The sequence below is a fragment of the Anser anser genome, assembly GCF_964211835.1.
Source record: "Anser anser genome assembly, chromosome: 1".
NCBI lineage: Eukaryota > Metazoa > Chordata > Aves > Anseriformes > Anatidae > Anser > Anser anser.
Genome location: NC_139720.1, coordinates 7961166 through 7982843, shown reverse-complemented (window position 1 = coordinate 7982843; position 21678 = coordinate 7961166). Strand labels below are relative to the sequence as shown.

Here is a 21678-nt window from a genome sequence, read left to right as displayed (position 1 = left end):
ACTTCCCAACAGGCAGGGACAAATCCTGCAGGCTGATGGTTCTTATTTCCTAGCAAATTCCTGCTAAATGTCAGTGTTAATTAAATATATACATGTATTTTAATTGTATATATTTATATAATATATATATTTATTTTTATTTATATTTAATTAACATATATATACTATATAGCATATGCCTATACACGTTATGCTTTTTTCTCTTTTTTTCTTTTTTTTTTTAACAAACACACAGAAATGTCATCAGCTTGACTTGAGGGACATCTTTGGGTATACATGCTTTTAACATCAGTTCCTTAAAAATTACCCTCTGCTTTTCTGACCGAAGTGGCCCGATAAGTAGCGGTGACCCATCCGACCCCCAAATGCTCCAGACGATCTGGCAGGCTAAAGATGTTTTAAGCACCAAGGATGACAGAGGTGACTCAGCCCTCGTCCTGCTGTGTCACCAAGGATGTCACACCCACGTCACAGGCGCTGAGCTGGCCGGCTGAAGGCACAGGCTGCTGCTGTACGGGGAACCCATCGGTGCCTGAGGCTGATGACGATGGCTCTTTGGCGTGCCGAGCATGATGCAAGCACAGGAGACAAGAATTTGTGAAGCCAAACCACAAAGTCAGAAATAGCAGATGAGGAAAGGGTGATTTCTTTCCAAATGCAACACTTTCTTATCTAGCCAGCTGGATTAGACTGCCAAGTGCTTTCCCTGTCTTCTCCCCAGGAAATCTCAGGAAAACATTCAACCCCCACTGGAAAGGAAACAAGGAAAACCAACCCCATGGCACTGAGCTCGATAGAAAGACAAGATAAAAGATCTTGTTGGCACTTGTGTAAGACAAACTGCATCATTCATCCTGCCCCAGTTGCAGCTGGGCTCTTTTAAGCTGTCCTCAATAACTACCTGGATATTTACAGATGAAGACCCAGCTTCCCAAAAGGCTGCTCTCTGCAGGTATTCCTTTGCACGTCTCCAGTGAACTCCATCAGACACAGGTGAGTGGGATGTCAATGAAATATCAACCAAAAGTCAGGTATCCAGAGGCAGTGGAAGCACAACAGGGTCAAAAATCCTCCAAATCCTCAGGGTTTAACGTAGCACAAAGAGAGCTCACAGCCACTGTGAAGTCAGATGCCACGTTTTGCAACCCCACAAGCTTGGGGTTTTGTGCTAATGGATTGTCAGCCTGGATCAGGCCAGCCAGACAGGACCTTTTCCACCTGTAATACATTCACCACCTAGTGCTCAGGCATCCCATCCCTACCATAAGATAGATAACTCTAAATCTAATAATGGATTTCTCATTTTGTGCTTTAGCAAGTGATGCTCATTTCATTCTTACCTTAAATCCTCCTTGATCATTTCAGGGAGATCTGCAAAAATTCTTGGCAGAGCGTCGCCCAAGGAAGAGCACTAGTAAAACAAAGCCAGCTTGCTGTGCCAAGCATCCCGAAGCAGTGTCAGGAGTCCCCAAAAGCTGGCACTGGCAGAGCTGCTGCGAAGCTGGCAGCTGAGTTTATGGAGAAGGGACTCTCATCAGCAAGTGTTAACCAAAGCTGCTGTGATATTCAACAAGGCCTCGGGGGGAGAGATTCTGGGGTCTCTACACAGTTATAACATTGAGTTTATAACAGATATTTACTATGAGAGCTAAGAACATGAGTGTTTTGTACCAGCCACAGCTTTGATTGAACAAGATGGTGGGATGATTGTGACACATCGAGTTATCTAAGGATTTTGTCCCATTACGCCGATTTGCTAAAAATAGGCTAAAGCTCTCGATGATTTTTAAGGTGGAACAGCCTGAATATCTAACGTTTCAGAGCCATCTGCTGCACATTTGGATTCATACGGCTTATTTCAGACATCTGCACTAAAAAATTGGATGAATGATGTCCGATAGATACCTATTTGTCTCCACTGGCTAGCAGAGTCTGGCAGCTAGCTGAAATGCAGGAGTCTGTGCTGCAGATGCACGCTTGCTCAGGTGAATCCCAAACTAGTGTTAGCTTCAGAGGCTAACTGAAAGTCACTGACGTTGCTATTACCACTTGTTTTACTAGGCACTAACCCTACAAACTCCTACAGGGCCTTCAGATGACTGAGCCCATATCAAGACTGCCGTTCTCACCAAGTCCAAACCCAAGGCTGTTTCTCCAAGTCAGGGTCCGCCAGGCAGTCCAAACTGCAAAAGCTGCCTCTTTCCCCACAATAAAACTGAATTTTAAATGCTTTATATGTTTTTAACAGTGCTTTCATTTTTTGGCCAGAAAACAATCAATTTATTTTGAACAGAAATTCACAACCATCATGTACAATGATATGAAACTAATGTGCCCCGTTGATGTGATGCCATTATGCAGCATAACCGAAAGCCGAACCCTTGCTAATCTTAGAAAGACAGGTCTGGGAGTGATCTCCAGAGCACGGGATCCTCATCCACATTCCACGCACTGACACTCAGCCTCGTGCAGTGATTCTGGGAGCTGCTTTTATGAAGATCATTATCTTTCTTAACCTCTATGCAAAATTCATAGAAACAGAGAGCGTCGAGAGCCAGGATTCACTTTACATCTGACATGGCAATAGTCTGACACTCCTGAAGTCCTTATTATTCCATACAGCAAAAAAGAAAAAGGTTCCATTTTCATTTAGATTTAGAGCAGGCGAGGCAAATCCTGGCTTACAGAATTAGTCCTGCCTGCTCAATTCACAAAATCTCCCCCGGAGCTTCCACTTTTGTCACCCAAAGAATTTCTGTCTTTAATCACACCGGTCTGAGAGTCACCTCGCAGATCTGCAGAGGCAGGGAGCTGCCCTGGATTGCCTCAGAGAGCAGCTTTGGGCAGGGAATGCCATAAATTGCTTCCTTAGTCTGCATTGTAACCCTGGAGCATATGTTCCTCTGGAAAGTAAAGGAGAGGCAGACCTGTAGACTTACAAAGTTGTTGAGTTGCAATTCCACCGCAGTGGCAAAGAAAATATAAAGCAGAAGCAGAACCGGTGTGGAGGGAGCAATGTAGCTCCTGTCATTGTTTGATAAAAAAAGGAGTGATTTTCAAGAGAAAAATACAGAAGCACTGATTGCAGGCCTCTTCTCAGCCAGCTAATGGCATGGGCAGAGTTTTTGGGTGAAGCCCCACTGTAATTTTTACAGGAGAATTGAGTTTATTATAATTTTGGGGTTAATTTCAGGTGACCATTACAATTATAAGAGAGAGGACTTCATCATGACCCTCATATCTGGGATCTGCTTCCTAGATAATTGCTGTCTGTGGTGATGCTTAAGAACAGCCATGATTTCCTGCTCCAATTTTATTATAAGGGGAACATTGCTGGACCTAAAGACAGAAATTGCACGAAATCTGTTTGAATGCTGGTGTTTTAATTATGGGGAATCAGGTGTATCCAAGTTCTGGTTTGGAAGGTGCAATAAAGAGGGATACAGAGATGGATGACTTACCACAGTAGGAAGAGTTCTGTTAATCAAGCTATATTATTTTTTTTCTTTTTAGGAATTACATAAGAATTCATATGAATAGTATTTCTCCTAGATAAAAACAGAAATGCAAGCACTCTCGGTGCTTTCACACAGTAAAATACCATCTGTTTCCATTTAAGAAATCCATGATAATGGAACCCAAAACACTTTGATCAGATGTTTAATGTGACTTTAAGTGTTTTGAATTAGTATTCCAGATCAGTCTTACAAAAAGTTGTCAGCTCCAAAATTGTTTCTCAATTCCTTCTCATAGCAATGGAGAAAGAAAAAAAAAATATTTCATTCTCTGAGAACAATAAAAAAGAAACTTCCCCACAAATCTGATGAGCTTGTTACTAGCACAGAAGAAAACCCTGAAGTGTACTCAGAGTGTACTCAGTCATAAACATCAGATTTGGGTCAGATCCAGTGAAATGGCTTTTACTCTGAGCCATCTACTTAAGGAGCATTTAAGAATCTCTTCTTATAGACTGCAAATGGGAAATTAATATCCCAGCACAGTAAGACTGCAAAATGAATACCCTACAAAATGAAGACCGAGTAGAAAGTTAAAACGACAGAAGAACGACAAAAAAGATTAGGAGCCTCAGATCCAATTTCATGCATTTCAGAAGAAATGGCCATGCCTGACTGCAGAAGCACTGCTGTGACTCTGCAGGAATCTCTTCAGCCCTCGTAGGATTCAGCCAGGGGAATGGAGAACAAAATCTGGTGTTGCTTGAGGCCGGGTCAGGATATTAGACATGCTCGGGGTTAACTCTGAAAGCTGAGACAGGACTCGAGCAGGGCAGGAGGGTGAGGCAGACCTCCATGAAGGAGCTGAATTAGGAGGGGAGCAGCTCCAGAAACCAAAAGGCTGAGAGCTGCAACTAGGAGCCAAGGTAGGCCCAGACCGGTGGTCACACAAGCAGGGCTGAAAACCAGCTTGTGGCAAGGGTAGGAAACAGGAGACACCTTAAAGAAGTCATCATCGTTAGGTGAGGACTCAGCTGAAACTTGGTTTGGGTGATGTCCACCTTCCTGAGTGTCACCAGCACATGCTGTTGTCCTTGGGTTGATGTCGTGGCCCAACGGTGCCCTTCTGGGCCTTATCAGGGGTGTCTAAGCTTCTCTTGGTCTTCAAGATGGGAAGTCTCTGTACAGTGTGGGCAGGAATGTGGTCCAGTTTTCTAAAACAAGAGGATTTTCTTGACCTCTCTAGCCCTTTCATAAGAAAAACAGATACTTTCTTGGATTTAAATCTTCTATGGCCTGCCTTTTCTTCATGGTCAACGCTGGTGGTCAGAGAGGTAACAGCAAGGGTTCTGTGAAACATTGGCCAGAGTGAAAAAACCTTGGGCAAATGACAATGGCTGATGACAGTTCTCACTTTGGATGGTGAAGGGGCCAGGAACAGCAGTTTGATGCCCTGAGGGAATTGGGGATTTGTTGCTGTATTTAGCTTTCTTCTGCTATGCTCTCAATATTGACAAATTTGACTTAGGGTCTCCATTATTGCAGAAATGTTTGCTGTTTCCTAGGACACCTAAGGAAGTAAGAGATAAAAAAAAAAAAACTTGTCAAAATCCATCACTTGTACCCCCAAAACAACAGAACAATGGGTGGAAAAGCTAACAAAAATTGCAGAATACCAAAAGGTATTCCAGAGCAAACCATGGCACAAGTTTCCTTGTCATCTTGTTTATCTCAAAAGTAATGGCACAGTACATGTATGCCCTGTTGAAAGTACACATTAAAAATGGCAGTTTGTATGTGTTCACATTTCCCAGTATATATAAAAATATATTAAAACTGTAGTGTAACATAGAAGCCTGCAAAATCTCTGTCCCTTTCCATAAAAGTAATGAATTCTCCTCTATTATTGTCAAAACCAGCTTTTTTTCCTTTGGTAAGCCCTGTAAATTTTTGTTATATGTCTTTATCATCTGAAATTCAAAAGGGCTTCAGAAAACTCATCCTGAATTACCAAAATTCTGCGTTCCCAAAACTTTAACATTCAGTTTTCATATATTTTCCTGTAGTTGTCTGGAAAATCAAGAGTTAAAATCAAATGATTGTGCCCTACTCAACTCTGGGACAAATAAACCTTTTAAAGGAAAAGAGCAGTTAATACAATTTATTCCCTTTACCCAGACAGAGCAGGTTAAGGAAAAGCTACACTAAATTCATTTTCTGGATGAGCTACAGCGAAAAGCAATGCTATGTGGTTTTGCATAGGATTTGTTAACCTTTATTAAGTAATAATTGAAATCAGATGACTTTAGATAATTCAGGCAATGTTATTTTAAAAGCATGTGGATACACGTACGTTTTAAATCGTCGAACACATTACAAATCCTGCCCTTTTGCCTAACGAGTCCCTGTGCGTGCCAAGGAAGGAATGGCCTCTCCATTAGGTTACAATGGAAACAAGACCCCCAGCTCTTGCCTTCAAACCTCATCTCCACACCCGCACCATTTCCACTCCAAATATAGGCATTTTTGGTCATAACCATGAACGTGATGCTCATACTCTAGCAAACGCCAAAAAAAAAGTTTTCTGAACCATCTGGCTGCTAGGGCGGTTGATGCTCACGTAGCAAAATATCGCGTGTCAGACCAGCTGAGGTTTGCTCTGATTCTTTGTTCCTGTCGCCCTGAATTTTCACACTGGGCACTCTTTGTTGCCCTGTCTGAAGCTGGTTTGTTCAGAAACAACAATTACACCAGGTGAGTGTAGCTCCTGGGCTTAAAAACTTTGTACATTCACAAAGACAAATAAGCTGATCAGATGCAATCATGATGAAATTTGTAAGAATGTCATCTTTAATTCCTGTGACATGTACTTCTGGGGTTTCTGATACACTGAACACCTTCCCCTAAAGGCATCGGGGAGCAAATGGAAAATGTTGAGGTTATTTCAGTCTGGAAATGATTGGAGCCTCATGAAGACTAACTCAGGCTTCTCGTTTGTGCCAAGCTGAAGAATCATTTCGGGACCTGCCTAATAAATCACTCACATCACCTTTTTTTTTTGTTTAGAAATTCATGGGGATGGTTTGCAATTATAATCGGTAAGAAGCTAAATTTCTGGCAAGGTTTGCACTGAAATAACTAATTCCTTTTCACAAAACACTGAGAGGCATCCAGAACCACAGAGGAGTGAAGCTAAAAGGCTGCACAGTGTATTGCCGACAGAGCCAGAGGTGAATGCAGGAGAGAGGAAAGGTGAGAGGAGGAACTCCCTCTTCAGTTCCTCATTTCTTTTTATCTTTCACTTTGGATGCCCAAAAAAAATCAATGCGAGCGATGTTGGGAAGCAGGCAGTGCAGAATTGTCCTCTTTGACCTTTGTGTGTGTTATTCTGGTGCTCCTAACTGCGTGAGCTTTCCCCAGTTGGCAAATTAAAGCCTGAGCCATTCACCCCTCTGGGAATAAAGCTCAAAGCTGAATACCAGGCTGGCAACAGCAGCACACTAGGCATGACATTTATGTTGGGTGTGAAGGCTAATTTGTGTAGAGGGAGCATCTGCTCCAAAAGCCCGGCTCTGTTCCTTGTAGCACTGACGATGGGAGCTGGGCGATTTGGTCCTGTGCAGATGCAGCCTGAAGCACATCGGTGCTGGCTCGATGGACAACCCCCAGCTTCCTCCAGGCCAGCTCTCTGCCATCCCCTTGAGGTTAGTGGAGCTGCACAATGCTGAAAATGAGCCTCTGTTGCAAGTCCTGAAGAATCCTACCTGTCTTGCTCCTGCAGAGTCTTAGTTAAGTGTAATCACATTGATTGCATTGGAGACGTCCTCGTTTAAAATCAAAAGAATTTAACTGTGTGCCCGTGTGTTTTTCTGCAGGGCTGATTTTAAAATTTCGCAGAGCTGAAGTAGGTCTGGTCATGTCAACTCAGGCTCTCAGAGATCTTCTAAAGGCAGAAACAGAGATTATATTAACATTTTGACCTCTTAACACATCCCAATAGCATTAAAACACCCATGAAAGTTGAACACAAAAAGAGAGTGAGTTTTCTTCCACTTATCCAACATTGTTCCTTCAGATATGTCGGGGCTCTTGCAGGATCCAGATGCCTCCTACTCAAAGGTCAGATCTGAACACAAACCTGTATTTTTCTCCCCCCATTTTTCCCTCCCCCCTCCTTCTTTCCTCCTAAATTGCTAATACACTAAATGGGCCGTAAACACCTGGACTATAAATGAGCACTCACTTCAGGGTTTGCTGGAGAATCAAGCTATTTTGTCTCCTAGCAATAGACTGACAATACAGCTATTATATACATATATACACTTATATTTATATATATAGCCAGTCCTGAATGCAGGATTGGAGTACATCCTTTACAAGTTTGCTGATGATGCTAAACTGGGAGGTGGTGTTGACCCCCTGGAGGGACAAGAGGCCTTGCAGAGGGATTTAGATGGTTTGGAGCACTGGGCAATCAGCAATGGCATGAAGTTCAACAAAGGTAAATGTGGGGTTCTGCACCTGGGATGGAGTAACGCTGGACACAGGGACACACACTGGGAGCCGAGAGGCTGGAGAGCAGCTCCAGCTGTGAGGATGGTGGTCACACACTGGGACAGGCTTCCTAGCGAGGTGGCTGATGCCCCGTGCCCGTCAGTGGTCAGGAGGCATCTGGACAATGCCCCCCATGATACGCTTTAACTTTTGGTTAGCCCTGAGGTGGTCAGGCGGTTGGACGAGGTGATATCTGAAGGTCCCTTCCAGCTGAACTATTCTGTCCCCGTGTTGTCTGTGCCTCGATGGTCGGCAGTGTGAGGCACAACACCAGCTACCAGAGCAAGTATCGGTGAGAAGTGGGTGTCATGTCCCTAAATCTCATCAACATTCAGAGCTATTGCTGGCTAGGAGAGCATTTTTTAATGCCTGAAAATGTGGAAGTTGAGGGAAGGTGATGCTTTACCATGAAGGTAGCTTGCAGCACTCCATGACCATCCTTGCCCTGGCTTCACGAGGAAAGATGTAGTAGATAGAAATCCCTTGCTGGGTACGTGCCCTGGAAATGGAAACCTCAGCCAGCAGGTAAGAGTGGGCCGGGCCAGGACTGTCTGTGACTTGCAAAGGAAACAGGCAACTGCATGAGAGTTTGTCAGGGCAGAAGTCAGCAGGGTTTGTACAACACAACGCAAAATAGAGGCTTTACGGTTGCTTCTTTCCCACTTCTTTTTCTTGACCGTTTCATGCATTTGTGAAAGGCTACATTAGTGCATCAAGCTATGCAGATATTAACTATGTGTCCGCTTGAGAGAAGTACTGGCTTGACACATTCTAGGAAATGCACGCTTTGGAGGCAGGAGCCCGGCTCTTCAGGAGATTAATTCCTTAATCAAGATGATAACCATTTTGTTCAAGGCATGGGAGCTGCAGCGCTGGGTGTCCCCCATTCCCCATCCTTCACGGCTGTAATAAACGTATGTGTGATGGTTTCTGAATTTCCACAGAATAGTTACAGTGTGAGGCTGTCGGCTCAGCCACAGGCAGACATTTACTGAGGCTGTGAAATGGTGGAAACAAAATGCAGGCACCTAAGATCCCTATCACATCTGCAAATGAAAAAAAAAAAAAAACAAAAAAAAATAGACTTATAATTAATATAAATTAGTCTGAAGAGTGCATCTTGCAGCAAGAGAAAAAAGATGCCCCTTTTCCCCCATTTATTTAAAGAAAGTTAGAAGGTGTTTCCTTAACAGCCTGTATAACATAAATATTTTGGACTCAATGTGGTTCTTCCCCCCTGAAAAGAAAAAGAAAAAAAAAAAGGCATCCAGCTGGAGCTGATGCTAAATAATCTCACACTAAAAATAAGATAAGGCACGGAAAGGTGACAGGAAAGGTGAGTCATGGAACAGCATGTGGAGGGTTGTGTGGATTGTGTGTTACCAGAAATCTTTAAATCACGGCCGGATGTTATTCCAAAAGGTCTGCTAGGGCTGAAACAGAATTCCCCAGAAATTGCTGGGTGGAAGGTGAGGGTTTGTGTCATGCATGAGAGGAGTTACAGGCAACAGCGGACTCTTCTCTTCTAATTAAAATCTGATTTTGTGATACCTCTGCTTAAAGTAGGCATGGATGCATGATGGTACTGCTCCCAACTGGAACGTGGGGTCTCCAGGGCTCATTCATAGACTGCCATCGAGCAGAAGATGATGCTCAGAGCACCATTCGCCCCTTCAGAATGGCTCGAACAAGAAACCTGCTAAAAAGGTTTGTTTTCAGCCCGCTGCATGTTACGGTGGATGTCTGCCTACATCCAAGTCATATGCTGAGAGAGTTTTTCTCCCTGCCTGACTCTCCAGCCACAGGGGGAAGGGGAAGGCCATAAAACCTCCACTGCAGGTGTAACAGGAAAAGGGCAAACAAGAGCCAAAGCAAACAGCAGCTGGCTCGGCAATGATGAATTTCAGGTAGTGCTCACAAACAACAGGCTGGAACCGTGGATGCTAACAGAGCGGGAGCAAAGGTCAAATCTTACTTTTTAGCTACCTGGTTTGATTCAAAATAACAAATACAACAAAAGTTTGGTCCAAAAAAATAAAAAATAAATAAAATAAAAATCCTCAGATCCTCACCCATGCAGGAGTGGTGCCTGCAAACAAGCTGGCCATGAAAAGGCACCAAATAGACCCAAATCACTGTTGATCATGCTAATCAAGCTCCCTGTTTTGTAGCATTCCCCAGTCTGTTCACATCCACCCACTGTCTTTTCTTTGATAAAGAGATTATAGACTCTTGGGTGCAAAAAGCATCTTTGTATTCTTTCTTTGTGCTCTGGGCCACACAACGGGGTTCTGGTCTTGGCTGTGATACTTTGGATCCATGCAAACAGTTGTAAATAAGAAATAATATTTCATCCTTAATCACTAACACGTGCTGAGCCCCTGCAAATAAATAGAACTTGCACTGGTACCCCACCAGTGATGTCTGGGGAGGAGATTCAGCAGTTATCCAGTCTCCAGTTATCAATCATTCAGCAGTTATCCATCCTCGTTATTTATTTCTTTGTTTGCCCGTGTAGTATCCTGAACACCGACAGCCCGGAAATATTTATTTCCATCATGTGATATTTGGAGCCTGTTGTCAGCTTGACTTCTGCACCGCGCAGCAAGCTCATTTGTGCAAAGGTGGAGGAAAAAACCCTCAGGCTAGCCAAGAACCTTGTATTAAATGGGTTCGTTTGGGCTGGGGGATGTATCCTTGTGTCCGAACCTCCTTGAAACGGGCTGCTTCCAAGGCAGAGAAATCTCTGGCTGACCAGATTATTTAATTGCTCAGAAAAAGTGGAAAATATCTCATGGGAGAAACTGAGAATCATGCCAGGAGCCAGCAGTCAGGGGGCCTGGGGCTCTCGGGAGGTAGGCAGAGGTCCGGGTCAGGATCAAGCCTGGAGCACACCTTCTCCTGCAACTGTTATTTCTGCTCTGTCTGTGCCACTGGGAACTGCTGCTTCTGAAACCCCGAGGCAAGCACAGCTGGAGCTGTAAATTCAGCTTCCCCTGCTCTGATAAGGTTTGTATTTCCCAAATTGTGATGGACAAATGGTCAACACGCAGTAACCCACACATGCCATTCAGTCTGGAAAATGATATCAATCTGGCAGTGGCTGTCTAAGTAGCCGTGCTAGAAGACAAAATTAAAGAAAGAATTTCAAATTCAATGAACAAATTAATACAGATGTTTGCCAATGAGGTATTTTGGGGCCATTACATCAACGTTAATCAAACTTCACAGCATTTTGGGACAATAGATAATGTTATTCTTATCTCAGAAATGGAAAACTTGCCAAACTCACAATAAAGAGGTGGTAAAAAACATTAATGTATAACAGTGCTTGCACCAGAGCTTAAAATTTGCCTTTAGGTGGAACTGAACTGTGCTATAAAACCCTGTCATGAAATTAAAAGCCTGTACAGGAGCCCAAACTGGGACATGTCACACCATGAGAACAGCTGTGCCAAAGGTGTTGCTCCAGAGGCAAATCTATTTTAAAAAGCTCAGAATTTTCCTTATCAGGGAAAGACTTTGAGTATTGATAATAATAATAATTTTAATCATATTTTTATGTTTACAGTTATGTTACTGAAAAGAAAACCAGAAATTTTTGTTTCAAAACTTCTTTAGTGTGTGATCAAATCCCCCCAAAAAATGTCACCCATAATGGCTTTATCACATTTTTATTTTTATTAAGAAAAGCTTCATTTTTGTAAAAGGGTGAATCGAAATTTGAGTAGTGCTTATTCTTGACCAGGATGAGTGACCCTACTCCTATACCTCACCTCTTCCCATATGGCAACAGTCGGGGATTTCTTACATCCAGCCATGGGATGTAATGCATTCACGTAAAGCTGTTCAAATTGAAAGGTAATAATTATTTGCCATGAGAAAATGGAAACCAGAGAAAGTTCTGAGGAAATCCATCTCTCATATATGCTGCTGGCTGTTACTGTCATTTCGAAATGTTTTTGCATTATTTTTTTCTCTTTGTGATAAATATGTTAATCTGGACTCACCTTTTCCTCACGGCCAGAGCACGAATCAGACTTTTTGTTGTTGTTGCTGTTGATTAACCAAGAAGTTAATTCTCTCTGTCACTTTTTTTTGAGAATAAGCAATGTGATGAAGTTCTATAGAAAATTTCTGGGAAAGCACATCATGCTTTTGTCACTTCTTCAGTGCTATTTTCACATCTCTCCCAGCTCTTCAAGCGCATAATGGAGCTATTACGCACCGCACCGCGAGGATAAAGAATAGCTGCACAGAAAAGGCTGAATTTAGCTGGCAGGCTCCCTGAAGGTCACAGAGCTGGGGACTTGGCACAGTTTCCCACAGTACTCGGGCACGCACCTTATCCTGCTGAACCTAGGCAGGAGTCACATCCAAACTCCCTGATCTGGATGCGAGCAAGTCTGGGTGAAGGCTGGATGTAGATAAAGTCCCCACAAGCGGCCTTTTCTGCCTCTCAGCCTTGACCTCAGCTACGAGCAGCTTCCAATTTAGGAAATATTCAGAGCTGAGTGGGGAGCACTTTGGAAATATGCACCTGAAACTTAATTTTTAATGTTGGAGTCTGACTTTCTTGCTGCATGTAAACAGTGTCCTAAAGCTAAGGCAATTCCATCAGCCTGAAAAAGCACGATAGAACAGGCTGGATCCTCCCTAATGTCAATTAGAAGGGCTTCTATGGCTGAATCATCATTACAAAGGGAAAGGCAGGGGAAAAAGGCAAGACCTGGTGTGCATCAGACCTGGAAATCAGAGTGGCCTGGCTCACAGATGCTGCTACAGCAGGCTGCAGGCAGCTCTGGGATTAAAGGCACAGCATAAATAGGCAAAAAAGGTAGAAAAACCCAAAATAACAAATTAAGCCACAAATTTCAGCCACTTCTCTGCATATATATCAGAAATATTTATTTGTTCTTTTATTGAAAAAAAAAAAAAACAAAAACAAAAACTTGAGTCCTTGCTGTACATTGCAATGTACTTCTCTTGGCTTTGTTTCCATATTTTCCATTTTCTCCTCACGGCTACATGTGATGTCTAATGCACACTACAGCAATACGTGAATTATTGAAAGCTGTCAATTCAAGAGGGCTGAGATGCTTTAAAATACCTGAAAAGGCTGATGTGAGATCTGAAATCTTTTCAGCCACGCATTCGGTTTGGGTATTTTTCTAGGTGTTTTCATATGTGTAACCAGAACTGACTTTTTTTTTCTTAAAGAATTAGGAGTTGCTAGGCTTCCTGATCACAGGGCTGTTTGCCATAGCTGTCCGAGACATAATGAATGATATTCCTCAGTGATTTGCAAAGAAAAGTCTGAAAAGGATTTGACGTAATTGTGGAAGAACCTGAAATTCAGCCTCTTAAAATGCTACAAAATGCTCCCTGGATTTCAATGGGTCTGAAGAGAGTCCTAAATACTCAAATATTACCTATAAAAAAAAAAAAAACAAGTATGGCACTGACTCCCAAAGTATATGTTCCTGACATAAATTCACAGAACCTGTCATGCTTGAAGTTAAGAATACACTTACGTATTTACATGCTGTGAATCCTGAGAGTTGATATTTTCAATTTCCCAGCAGGACAGTGCCGAAAAAAGTGAAGCCCCTGCAGATGTTGAGTGCACGTGCTTCCTTCATATGGATGGTCACATTGTGCTAGAGGTAAGAATATGAAAGAAGCGGATCTCAAGACTGCAATCTTAACATTGACTACTTTCAGCTTTCTTTCCAAACTATCTGATTGATGACAGAAGTTTTTAATTGGCTTACTAGTCATTTGAGGGGAAAAAATGCTATTTTTTATTCCTTTTTCTTCTTGTCACTCCTGCTGCAGAGATGCCTTTCTTTCTCAAGCATAGATTTTTCTGATCCCTGCTAACATGCCTCACCAGCTGCAGAGAGAAAAAAGAATTTCTTACTCGGATAACTCAAAATCACCTGTTAGAGGCAGGCCAGATGTCCTTTCACTGCTCGTTAGACTGATGGCTAAAACTGCTTTTTTAATGATGTAATGACTCATTGTCTGCTGGTAGCTTTGCCTTGGTATCAGTGTTTGAAAAGGCTGTTTCCAAATTTCAGAAACATTTTGGATTTAATGAAAGGAGCTGGAAATACGGGGGCTGCTAGCTGAAATATCCCCTCCAAATCCCTTGTTATCACTGAATCACCTCTGCCATCACCTGCACCTCCTTCCCCTGCATCTTTCTCCTTCTAGATGATTTGTTACACTGAAAGGTGCCCTGCCAGCAGCCACAGGCTTGCCTTTGGGCAGCTCGCACAGGCTTGCAAGCCATACTCCATCCATAGGATATATTCTTCCCTTTGACCCACAGCATCTTTCTTCAGAGTGCAGACTTAATTTGAGAACAAATTCATCTCAAAAACAAGTGAGCAAATGAGAAGAGAAATTATATCAGGAACCAGGATGCAGGTTGTAGTATAGCACTCGCTGCTACAATAAAGGAAAGCAACCATATGTTTGTGAGAGTAGTATTTTTTGCTTTATTTTAATTCTGGTTTGCTTGAGATGGTTGGAACACCTTTACAATAGAGTTAAGGGATTGAATACCATATCTGAAGTGTAAATCCTGCTCAGTTCACTGTTAAGAGTGGTTCTATTGGCCAACTCCATCAGTTTTGACTGAAAATCTGTTAAAATCTCTGGACAGATTCTGAGGAGGGTCTGCCAGGTGGGAGAAATCCACCTCTAGAGCAATGTACATAGGGAGGGTGTGACCCACCTGGCAGGAAAAAAAATAAAGACGTAATGAAAAGATCTTTCAGATGCATTCAAATCCCTAGCAGGCTCACTCCTTCCTGCTCATAAATTTGGAGGATAATGTGTCTCAGTCCTCGAGAGAGAAACTGCCACTATCAAAATTATTGTAACGAAGAAACTCGTAGTACCACAAACCAGTTTCATACTTGAGGCAAAGTCTTCTGCTTGGACACGATCCGATTTCCACCGCAGACAGCACGCTGACATTTGCTAACGGATTAGCACGTCGTCCCACACCGCATCAAATTCACCACAGGGGGAACCTCCGGCCCCACACTTCTGGCTGCTATTTGGTGCCAACGGGACTCGCATAAACGCTGCAGATGTGTCAGCCCGAGGTGAGAAGCTGTGTTTGGAAACGTCTGGTAGAGGGGACAGCTGCCCTGTAACTCAGGCTTGGAGGTGGGAGAGAGAACCTCAGCCAAGGGAAAAATCTGGAGGATAAAGTGTAAGATTTGTTAGCTTGGGCCCTTTATGAGGAGGTTGTGAGCTAAGTCCTGCAGCCCTTCCTTGGGGATCTCTTTGCCACACTCGCCCCGTGCCCTAAACGCTGGGAAGGCATCTTAGCTTCTGCACAGCACCTGCTCCGAGAGCTGGCTGGTGACTTTCATCACGACCACGTGAGGTCCCAAGTTGCTAAGTCCATAAATCATCGAGCTAAAACAGCGAAGCAAACCTTATACGACCAGAGTGCTCCATGGGGAAGCAGCTGTGTACCCCTCTGCAGGTACAGATGGGGCTGGGAACCAGAGGACAACCTGTGATGAGGACAATCCTCAGGCCGTGTCACCTAGCTGACGGAGATAAAAGCAGGGAACATGGTTGGCGTGCCCACCATGCCTTCAGTGAGCAGATCCATACAGCTCTTTTCCCCTCACAGGGCTAAAGCAGCCCGGAGGTTGCTACCAGCAACCAAGCTGGATAAACCAGAGCCCCAGGAGTGAGGAATTCCTCTGGTAGCTTCAAGTCATTTGCACAGCCCTTTACCTGAGCTGAGGGATCACCGCAGGAGCACAACCAAAGGGCAGGACCGAGACGTATTAAAAAGCTGAAAGGTTTTTTATTGCTGAGAGCTTTATTCACGGTCCAGTTTCTCATTTGATAAATCCATAGCTGTCAGCTACAGACTCTTCAGGGCAGGTTCGTTGCATGAAAGCACAACATGCCATAACCCAAAGTCTGATCTCGGCAGTATAGAAGTGAAGAATCAATTTCCCACTCCTTTGTTTGAAAGACAGCTGTCTGTAAATGCTAACCTTAAACTCATTTTTGTGAGATACACACCTCATCCTTTTCCTCCAATTTGTAGGAAAAATAAATGAATAAATAGATAAACAAACAAACAAACAAACAAAGCATCCAAAATGCAAAAAATTGGAAAACTGGTCATATGATAAGAGTGGGATGAACAGCATGTGATGATGGTATAGGCAGTTCTTGCTCTACCAGAGGACAACCCGAGCAACTCAGAACTGAGGTTTTCAGAAGAGCATGCAGACAGATGGATGGATAACCCACAGCAAGATGGGACAATTTTCCCACTTATTCACTATCCCAGGACTCACATCTGTAGTTGGTCTAAATTTGCACAGCTCGGCTGACTTCACTGGAGCATAGTGGGTTTGCATCAACCTAGGAAGCTAAAGGTTGTTGGGAACATGGCAAGTCCATCTGTAGCTTGAAGAACTCGATTTATCCTCCTGAGTTTCACAGAAACTGCCAAAGTTCACTGGTTCTCTCTATCAGATGTACCAATGGCAGTTTCACCAGGAGAAGTAGTTTGGGAATCGTCCCCCCAGCACACGGTTTTAAATTAACCTGATTATTTCATTCCAGCTCTTTGACAAATGAGTCTGATTTATTTAGCTCATTTGAAACAAGTTCACTTTAATGAAGTTATTTATATAGCTACTTGATGCCATTAGCCAGATTACATGCTGTCCAAAGGGCGTGATGCATGATCTCATTTCCAACTTAAACCCCTTCTATTTCTTTCATCCTCTATCTTAAGTAGCAAGAGTTCAGAACGTATGTTCTTCCGTTTTCTCTCTCGACAGCCAAAAGTCATTTGACAGCTGCCAGGTAGTATTATCGGCTCATTTAGTCACTTCTTCTCTAGCCTAGGAAATCAGATTAGAATGTGAAATATATTTCTTCTAAATCCCACGGAAATTCAGACCTGCTTAAGGTCCAGAAACATCACTCTGACACCTTAGGAAATGGATAGTGTTATCCTGGCCACTGCCCTGTAAATTGCCAAATTTGATTTATTGCTTTGATTGCTTCTGAAGATTATTCTTACCTTTTTTTTTTTTTCACATCTCTGGTAGGAAAAGACAGCTTGATTATGGCTCAGGTTTCAAGCCTGACCCTGCAATGAATTTTCCAGGAGATGAACTTCTTGCACCCATGTACAACATCCCTAATATCAGTGCATCAACTATGGGCACAAACGCCTGTCCTACATCACTCAGCATGTCTGAGCCTTGCTCTGAACACGTCGGAGAGCAACATGGGCATGTCAAATCACCACCGAAACTGGGCACTAGCACTGGGGACAGCCTTGCACCGTGACTCTTCAATTGTTTGTGACTTCAGTCGGTGTTGCAGTCAGTAAGAGAAATGTATTTGAAGAACTCGGAGTCACGCGGGGTTGGACTGATGTTTTTGGTGTTATTTATGAAGTGTTTGAAAATTACTGCCTGAGGCCCAGGTATGCTTATTCTTCCGAAGCCTTGGTCCTTCTGATGTAAATGCAGACATTTCTTGAAATGTTTGATGAGGGAGAAAAGTGCCTCTGGAGATTCTGAAGGAGTTCTGGAGAAGTTAGCTTCTGTCTCTTCTCGATTGTAAAGCATCCAGAGGGAGTGTTAGGTGCCTACACCCCAAGAGGACCCATCCACCTGGCCATCACCTCAGAATACATCCCAAATGGACTTGCTTCTTATTAAAAGGAAAGAACATGGTGCTCGTTTCTTTTTGTATGAGAGCTCTTGGTATAATCCCTCTCGTGGGATTTGGCAGGCCTATGTCCAGGCTCCTTCTCAGCACTGGGAATGAGTCCACGGGTATGTTCTTCTCAGTGACAAAAACACCTACAGAGGTTCCTGAGGTAATCCCCCCGCAACCAGTTCTGTTCCCACGTCCTGCAGCCTCTCCTGTGGCTTTGTAACAGCTTTGTGGGTTTGTGCCCAAAACCGGGTCACCGAAAAGATTCAGGACAAGGCAGAAGACCAACAAAAAATACCTATTCTGGATGTTTTTCTTAACCCCGATCAATTCCGTCATGTTGCGTTCTGACATGGAACCAGACGACAAGCCCAGGGTAGGAAGCCCAATGATTAGCTAGGCAGGATAAAACAGAGGTTTCACACCCAGCACCCTGGGGTGTGTAGGGCTTTTACATTGAGCCCTTATCAAATAAACCTGAAACTAGTGACAGAAGCCCTTGCTTGCCTCCAAGTGCACTGGCTGTTAGAATAGCATCTTACTTACTTTTTCTTGTAATTTCTAGTCTTCAGCTCCAGCGTTATCAGCCATTCTCCAAGAATATGGGTGCAGGGATCCTGGGGACCTCTCAAGCGAAGCCAGAAGACATGTAAAAAGTTTAAGAACCTTCTTGAGTATGGTTCTGGAGAGCAGGTGAGTTCTAGCACTGATTTTTCAGCAATTTTAAGACCTTTAAATTTAGAGATTAAAGAGACTGATCCCACCCTTTATTAATTCCCCCCAATATATTTTTTTCAGTAGAAAAAGGTTAGGGCTTTATTATTATTGTTGTTGTTGTTTCCCAGAAAGAAACCACTGAGAGAAACCTTTAATCACATTGTACTTTGCAAGACAATGCACCACAGTATCAAGAAATGAGATCAAAGGAAACAAAAACTGGGACAGAAGTGACCCTGAGAGGTTGCTTAGGTTGTGTATCTGGTATGTCCACCAACAGAAACTCCAAACTATTGTTAAAGGGAGGCTGCAAGACCAGTTTGGGCCCAAAATGCTGAGCTTTTAAACACAAGAAAATCCTGCATCAGGGGGAATAATGCCATGAATAATTTTCCTACCAATAGAAAGATTTGGGTTTGAAGTTGAGTTCTGCCTGCCAGCTCTGTGATAATCCAAAATGACAAAAATAAAACTGGCTGGCCTGCTTCTATACTCGAAGTTGGAAGCAGAACAACAAATAGCCAAAGAAATTCATTTGGTAGTGAGTAAAATAAATTTAGGAACAAAGCAGAATGTAAATACAAAGTAGATGCCGCTTGCTTGTATTCCCTCTATGAGCTGAAAAACTGGTCCGCAGGTCCAGGACATATCACAGCACCATCTGCCAGCAGAGAGTAGAATTACATGATAAATTGTACATTTTGCCTAGAAAAAGCAGCTTGTCCCCTTCAAATGCATGGGAGCTTTGTCATTGCTTTCATGGTAACCAACTTTTGGCAAACACTGCCAAAATGCTGAACCTACATGGAAGCTAAATCAGCCTTCAGCTCCAAAACAGGACACGATTCTCCACTGTGCAATACGTCCTCTCCACAGCTCCTCAGAGTGTTCAGGATTGTGATCATACAGCTCCGGCTACAGGAATTTTTTAGGTGGCATTGGCCAAGGAACCAGCTCTCGTCCCCATATTGTCCCCACACAGCTGCAGTTCTGCTCCCCCATGGCCCTCACACCCAGCCTCTGTAAGACACCATGCAGAAAGGGCCTGTCAACTTCTGTCTGTCCCTCCTACGGCAAAACCTAAATTTTGCCACCCTCTCCTCATGCCAAGTCCTGCCTCCCCCTGCAATCAGCGCCTCTGATTTCAGTGGCACACAGTAAGTCGCTTCCCAACTGGGATCCATCTGCTCCTCCCATCTGCTCTATCCTTTTCTCTCCCTCCTCTTCCGCCAGCGATTCTGGGAAGCCTCGTTCCTTCTCCTCTTCTGCTGTCCATGTGTCCATGCTACAGAAGCAGGTTCCTCCTCGCTGTTCTCACAGGTACCCCCTCCAGCCACCAAACCCTTTATGGGATTGTGCAGTCCCCTTCCTGCTGTACTCACTAGCAGGCGGGATGCACGATTCCGATGTCTCTGGCAGCTCAGACCCACGTAGACCTTGATGGCAGCTTGCCCTCTTCTCACTTTCTCTGGGGCTCAGTTCCTTTTTCGCCTTCACACTCGGCTGTATCAATATTCACACAAACGTTGCTAGGCTTGCTAGGTTAAGAGTGGTTACCACTGCTATGGCCTGTGACCTAACTGTGACCCTAATTTAGGTGCCTCAATAAGGGGTTCGGAAAAAAAAAAAGAAAGGAAAGTGCCCTCCTTCCCAGCTCAACAGACTGTGTATGGAGGCCCCTGAATACTTTCGCATTCTCTAGTATTTTCCAGGACTATGACAGAGGGTAAACGACACAGCAGGTGTTCAAAATACACCACAAGAGACCTTCAAGGGAGATCAGTCCAGTCCAGTGAGGAAACATTTGAGATTGCCACCACAGACAAGGTCTGAAGTCTCCAGATGACTCACAGCTTTCTATAGGATCCTTCCTAGGCCAGGCACCAAGGTAATTATTTTTCTTTTGAGACACTCACTCTGTGTGGGGAAGCCACGCAGGTTCACATCGTGCTCTGTTATTCTTTCTCCGGCATCTCTCTCTTTCATGGCATCTCTTCAGAGCCTGAGCAATCCCCTATAACCAGCACCTACCAAACTGTAAGTGCACAAATGAGCAAATGTTTTAGAAATACTAGATTGTTTATCTGCATAAATATATTTTTCTATAAATAAGCAATGAATATATTCGCTATTCCCACGTGTAATTATATATATATATATACATACAGACAGAAATCTATGTAAATAAGAATAATCTCATAAGCAAACAGGAGGCAGACTGCAGGATGGTGCAGTGAGGAGAGCTGTCTTTCCCTCTGGGCTTGTTCCCTCCAGCTTGTGCCAACTGCTACCTCCACTCATAAATTCCCTGACCTAGAGGGTTACATCTCCATGTCTCTGGCAGCAAGATGCAGTTCCTCAGGGAAGGACAGGAAAAAAGCACACATAAAGGCTTGGACAGGGGGTGATTTGCAAGAGATAGTCTTGCTCTAACCACTGCATGGCAGCCCTGATGTCCGTCAGCGCCACTGGGAACAGGGTTACAGCGGTGGATGTTTGGTGGGTTAAATTAGTGGTTCAGCTCTACAAGCCCAAAGTGACAGAGGGAATGTCTTGTACTAAGCAGACGTGGCAAACGCAAAACACATCCAGCCAAATGAGGCTCCTCTGAAGCTGTGGATTGCAACGAGCTGGGGTAAAAGGCATGATTTGTGTCAGCATCTTTCCACAAAACCATGGCCAAGAATGGTAATCATGTCTAGGGTCCGAAATGGGCGCAGTACAACAGACTTCATTAAAGAGGACACGTATCATGTACCAATGCAGAGCACGAGGACCATCACCCTCTGAGTACTGAAGCTCCTTCTGCTGCCAGCACACTGGTGTGCTGCTGAAGAACTCCTCGGTGAGATCCAGTCCACTGAAATTAATAGTTCATCCTTCATTTAATCATTTAATGTCCAATGTGAACTTCCAGAAGTCAAAACCCTTGGATCCCCATCTTTTTTCTGCAGCACAGGGAGTGAAAAGCCCTCTTGCTTCAGAAGTGGGAGGCACAACTGGCAGGGTTTGGGCAGCCAGGGTCTGCAGGTGCCCAGTGTGGGAGGAGGCCATGGCTTGCCCAGTCACATCTGCTCCAGCTGGCTCTGACACCACCATAAATGAGCTATTGTGTGCCAAAACACCAGCCAGTCAGGGGAGTGCGTGGAGCCCCTGCCCAGGTAGATTTAATAAAAGAGCAACATCAGGAAAAGGAGAAGATGCAGGTAAAGGAACAGGT

General features: G+C 43.8%; 1 long non-coding RNA gene across 3 annotated transcripts; it reads right to left on the bottom strand.

Moving 5' to 3' along the window:
• Positions 1–6701: 6701 nt before the first annotated feature.
• On the bottom strand, positions 6702–17104 carry LOC310893981. 3 transcript variants are annotated; one of them, XR_014579455.1, is made up of 5 exons: positions 13784–17104; positions 13544–13669; positions 10082–11129; positions 9561–9708; positions 6702–9055 (listed from the first exon to the last, which is right to left on the bottom strand). It is a non-coding gene; the product is annotated as an uncharacterized lncRNA (long non-coding RNA). The 3 variants fall into 3 exon arrangements; XR_014579456.1 differs by lacking the exon at positions 10082–11129 and having other exon boundaries at positions 13784–17098; XR_014579457.1 differs by lacking the exons at positions 6702–9055; positions 9561–9708; positions 10082–11129 and adding an exon at positions 12284–13441 and having other exon boundaries at positions 13784–17089.
• Between the last annotated feature and the right edge of the window lie 4574 nt (positions 17105–21678).